We start from the raw sequence: 6,000 nt of genomic DNA on the forward strand, positions 1-6,000 counted from the left end.
AGCGGCAGTTGACCTTCTGCTCCTCCTACTGCGCAGAACACTGCATCCAGACCCGCCAGGAGGAGGAGGGGCAAGAGGATGAACCGCAGCTACACCTAGGCATGGTGCAAGCGGTACCCAACAAGTACAAGGAGTTTTTGGAGGTCTTCTGCGAGAGGGAAGCGGATAAGCTGCCTCCCCACAGGCCTTACGACTGCAAGATTGACCTCCTGCCGGGAGCGACGCTGCCGACTGGGAAACTGTATTCCATGTCTGAAGATGAACTGCAAGAACTCAGGGAGTTCATAGATCACAACTTGAAGCGGGGGTTCATCCAAGAATCTAAAGCAGTGGGGGGCAGTCCCGTGTTTTTCGTGAAGAAGAAGGACACGCCCCAACGGAGACTCATAGTTGATTATAGGATCATAAATTCCAAAACAAAGCCCGCAGCATTCCCCATGCCCAAGATCGACGACCTGCTCGCGACGGTGAGGAAGGGACGGATCTTCACCAAGTTGGATCTACGAGGGGCGTACAACCTTATACGCTTGCGGGAGGGCGATGAGTGGAAGACAGCCATGTTTACACCTTTAGGCACCTATGAATATCGCGTAATGCCTTTTGGTCTGCAAAATGGCTCCCATACCTTCCAAGCTTTCATGCATCATGTGTTAGCGGGACTCCTCTACAAGAAGTGCGTCTGCTTCCTGGACGACATCCTGATCTTCTCGGAATCGCAGGAGGCTCACGAGAGGGACGTCAAGGAGGTCCTGCAGAGGCTACGGGAGCACAGACTTTACGCCAAATTAGAGAAGTGCCAGTTCGACATGACGGAGGTGGATTTTCTGGGCTACAAGCTGTCCGACAAGGGACTCGCCATGGACAGCGCCAAGGTCCGCGCGGTGTTGGACTGGAAGAGCCCGCGCAATCGGAAGGAGGTCCAGAAGTTCGTCGGCTTCGCCAACTTTTATCGCAAGTTCATCAAAGGGTTCGCGAAGGAGACGGCGGCCATCACGGACACCCTCAGCTCCAAGAAGAAGAAGTTCACCTGGACGGACCAGGCGGAGCAGTCCTTTCGGAGACTCAAGCGTCTCTTCGCGTCCGAAGAACAGCTGCTACATGTAAACCCCAGCAGACCAATGAGGGTTGAGACGGACGCCTCGGACAGAGCGGTGGGGGCCGTCCTGTTGCAGCAAGATCCGCAAGGGGAATGGAGGCCGTGCGCATTCTACTCCAGGAAACTCAGCAAGGCGGAACAGAACTACACCATCTGGGACAGGGAGTTGCTGGCCATTCATGCAGCTTTCAAGGCGTGGCGGCACTTCCTCGTTGGAGCCAGACACACAGTGCAAGTCCGCACGGACCATAAGAACCTGGAGTACTGGCGCACGGCGCGGTTCCTGAACCATAGACACATCCGCTGGGCGGAGTTCTTTGCGGATTTCGATTTCCGGATAGAATACATCCCGGGAGACAACAACGTCATGGCGGATGCACTATCCAGGAAGCCGCAGTATCTCGAGGAAGCGGCGCCGGTGGCGGCCAAGCACATTTTCGCACCGAAAGCGTGGGCGTGCGCTTCAGCTGCCGTGGACCTGGACGCGGTGCGTCGAGCGCTGCAGACGGATTCGTTCGCACAATCCAAGATGGAGGAGGTGCGAAAAGGCACAGCGAAGGACGATGAGTTCCAGATACGAGACGGACTGCTCATCCGCAAAGGGGCTCTCTACGTGCCCGGAGACGACCTCCGCGCGAAAGTCTTGCAGCAGCTACACGACGCGCCCAGCGCTGGGCACTTCGGCAAGGACAAAACGGCGGAATTAGTAACCAGAGACTTTTGGTGGCCCAAGGTGAGGGGAGAAGTCGCGGATTACGTCTCCAGGTGTGACACCTGCCAAAGGGCCAAGCCAGTACACAGGAAGCCGGCGGGTCTACTAGAACCCCTACAGACGCCGCTCGAACCGTGGGAGAGAGTGGCCCTGGACTTTGTCACAGATCTGCCCAGCTCGCGAGGCAAAACAGCGGTGCTCGTGGTCGTAGACATGTTCACCAAGATGGCGCACTTTATTCCGTGCGCGAAGGTGGCCACAGCGGAACAGACCGCCAAGCTGTTCATAGACCACGTGTTCAAAGCTCACGGCTTGCCGCGGTCCATCCTGTCCGACCGGGGTCGCCAATTCGTCTCGAGCTTCTGGCAGAAGCTGCTGGGCATCCTGAACGTCAAGATCAACTTAGCGTCAGCACGACACCCGCAGACCAACGGACAAGCGGAGAGGGTCAACGCCGTCATGCAGCAGTACCTGCGATGCTACGCCAATCAACAACCCTCGACCTGGGTGGACTACCTACCGCTGGCCGAGTTTGCCTACAACAACACGAAGCACGGGTCTACGGGAGTGACACCGTTCTTCGCCAATAATGGGCGGCATCCCAGAACTTTCCCGGGGTTAGAGACGAAGGGGGAGGGGGAGCCAAGGGGAGCAGAGCACTTAGCAGCAGAGTTACAGGAGGTCCACGAGCAACTCCGAAGGCAATTGGAACTGGCAAAACACGCCTACAAAATGCAGGCAGACAAGCACAGGAGGGTCGGGGAGGACATCCAGGTGGGGGACTGGGTCTGGTTAGCAGCCCAGGCAGTGCCGGCCAGGACGCTAGCTAAGAGGAAGCTCAAGCACAAGCAGCTGGGACCTTACCAGGTCGCGGCACAAATCAATCCAGTGGCCTTCCGGTTGACACTCCCGGAGGGCTCCAGAATGCACCCAGTCTTTCATAGGTCAGTGCTCACACCCTACAGGGAACCCCACAGGTTTCAGGCGACAGGGAACGCGCCAGACACACTTAGTGAATCTCCGAAGAGGGAGGGGTCACGGAGGGCGACGCCACTCAACGAGGTCACGGAGATTTTGGACTCGAGGTGGGGGGAAGAGGGGGTGGAATACCTCCTCGCCAGGGAAGGTACCCCAGCCAGTGCCAACAGGTGGGTACCGTGCTATGCCGTGGAGGAGCACTATCTTAAAGACGAGTTCCATGCACTCTTCCCACACAGACCTATGCCGGCAGAGTTTTTCGACGACTGGCTCTTCACACCCACACTGTCAGCCAGTACGTTCCAGGGTTTTTCATCAGCTGAAGAGATGACGCCGGACACTAGCTCCTCGGAGGGGTCTCTCTCGGGGTTTGCCACAGACCGCTCCTATTGGTGGGACACTCAACCGGAGGTGGGGTGGCACAGGGAGCTGCTGCGGGGACCTTTGCAAGCAGTCTCACCAGAGGTACCCGGGGGAGGGGAGGACATGAACGTGTTGGGGGAGGATCCTGGATTCGGGCACATCAGCAGAGAGATGGAAGCAGAGGAAATCGACGTCGACGAGCCCGTTGCGGTTGGGCCGGATCCAGTGGACCGGCTACACACCAGGGGGGAAGAATGGTATCCCGCACTCACACCCACAGGACTGTAGCACCCGGAACCCACACCCGAAGAGGGGGAGGGGGGAAGGGGGGCTTCGAGGGGGGGATGGATGTCAGGGAATCAGGAGCAGGAGCACTGGGGAGAGAGGATTGGGAGAGCGAAGGGGAAGAATCTGAGGGCAGCGTAGGGGAGTATGACAGTGGCCCGAGAGATTCCATGAGCTTCTCCAGCGAATCAGAAGATTCCCAGAAGGGGGCGCCGATGGTCAGGGCAAGGGGGGTCCCAGGGGGGACGCACCAGAAACAAGGAGCCAGAGGGGAACCCCAAAGCAGCAGTGGAGGATCGGGACCAGTTTCCCCACCAGAGCATAGTGGGGGGGAGGAGTCACATGTGTCAGGGCCAGCGTCTCCTCCAGAGAGGGAGTCAGGGCTGACCACGCCTCCATCGGAGAGTGGGGGAACGGAAGGGAGGTCAGTTGCAGCTAGCCCCCCCGAAGGGGGAAGCAGTGGCAGCAGCAGTGAAACGGTCAGGAGGAAAGCTGCTGGCTGGGCGCGCGCGCCAAGTTCAAATGTGCAGGCGCGCGGAACAGCAGGAGACCCGGATGGGGAACCAGCTCCTAAAGCCCGCCGGAGGGAGGGAGAAGGCTCAGGGGAATCAGCGGGAGAAGAGGCTAGAAAGGGCGGAACCCCGGCGGGCAGGCGGACCCAGAGGAGGAAGGAGCAGCGGAGAAGGTGGAGCAAGGCTAGGATCTTAAATTGGTGTCAGGGGGGAGGAGACTCAGACGGAGCATCAGTGGTCTGACACTTTAGACGTGGGGCTGCGCGCTGCGGCTCTGGAAGTGAAACTGAACTTCAATAAAGACTTTTATACTTAACAACGAAGCAGCGTTGGTCCTTTGTGAGCTGGGACCTAGGGCAGCACTGACAATTACTTTTAGTGCATTTTTGAGACAGTTTTGAATTTTAGACTGCAGGACAAGACCTGGAGATGTTTGTTATCTGACTGGGAGCTCATTCAAACATCCATTTTCCCCATTGTTTCCCCCCAGGAAAACCCATGGATTAGTGCTGAATTGAAAGAAACGACAATCGTATTGTAAGCAAATTGCTGTTTCATCTAATTTAATGTTAAAAGCAGGTTTTCCAGGGAAAGTGGTGGGACAAAGGCAAAACCGCTGAGACTCATGGCTAGAAAGCAAGGCAAACCATTCTGACCCATGAATTCAAGGCACAGGACAGGGCGGAAGTGTGAACAAGCCATAGGGAGTTGGCTTCTGATCCACAAGCAAGTCCCAGAGATTCTGTTTGGTTGAATTATTCTGAAAAGTGGACAACACAAATTTCTCCTGCATCTCTGCACAGAATAGCATTCTTCTGCATACATATAAGTTAAGAGAGAGACTGGTTTGTGTAAAAATGGCATTGATATTTGCCATTTCACACATTACAGACAAATTTATCTCCCCATCATTTAGAAAGACAGAAAAAAGAATGGAAGACGGCTGCCTACTTCACCCAGCCCCATTTTGCTCTTTTTTTCCCTGAGAGTGATATGCAAACGTAATGTGGTAAGAACTACTAAACTGTACATTGGAAAATAATAGCTTGCTATATAGACTAGGCTTGCCTTCAGAACCATAGTTTGCCCAACAGCTGTAGTGGTACTTTTACCTTACTACATATGCAAATTATTAAAGATTGCTTCCTCTTTAAATCCACCAGACACCCTCCCTTCCTCAGCCACAGGACCCTGAATACATGGGGCCACAATTTGCTCAACCCTCTCCAGTCATTAGATGGCAAAAATGAAAGCTTTCCTTCAGCTTGTTTTCTTTTCAGCAGTTTTTAGAGGTAAATCCCTCCTTTCAAATAAACAAGAATTGGACAGCCTGACTGCTAATAATATACAGAAGAGCTAATTGATATCTCTTTTTTTCTAGGCATCCAATCGGAGGTCCAACTGGTAGAGTCTGAAGGAGACATAAAAAAACCTGGAGAGTCCCTTCGCCTTACCTGTCGAGCCTCCGGGTTCACCTTTAGCAGCTATCGCATGAACTGGGTGAGACAAGCTCCAGGAAAGGGCCTGGAATGGGTGGCCTATATAAGTACAGCTTCAACTCCCATTCACTACTTGGATTCCGTCAAAGGAAGATTTACCATTTCCCGAGATGATTCAAACAGCCAGCTGTATTTGCAAATGAACAACCTTAAACCTGAGGACACAGGCGTGTATTACTGTGCAAGAGACACAGTGAGAGACTTCCCATTAGACCTTAGACAAAAACTCTTCATTGCATTCCATTAGTGAAGTTTCCAGAGGGGGCACCAAAGCACCACAAACCAGAATCTTTCAGAGCAGAGCAGAAAAAAACAAGCGAATAACAATAGCTGCTAGTACAGGGAACATCTGTTCTTCTTTGGCCCATCTCTAGCCTGTTGAGAGTTGTCCCATGATCATCTTCACCTGGAGTACTGTGTCCAGTTCTGGGCACCACAGTTCAAGAAGGACACTGACAAACTGGAACGTGTCCAGAGGAGGGCAACCAAAATGGTCAAAGGCCTGGAAACGATGCCTTATGAGGAACGGCTAAGGGAGCTGGGCATGTTTAGCCT

Source organism: Podarcis raffonei, chromosome 13 (genome assembly GCF_027172205.1).
Source record: "Podarcis raffonei isolate rPodRaf1 chromosome 13, rPodRaf1.pri, whole genome shotgun sequence".
NCBI classification, from domain to species: domain Eukaryota; kingdom Metazoa; phylum Chordata; class Lepidosauria; order Squamata; family Lacertidae; genus Podarcis; species Podarcis raffonei.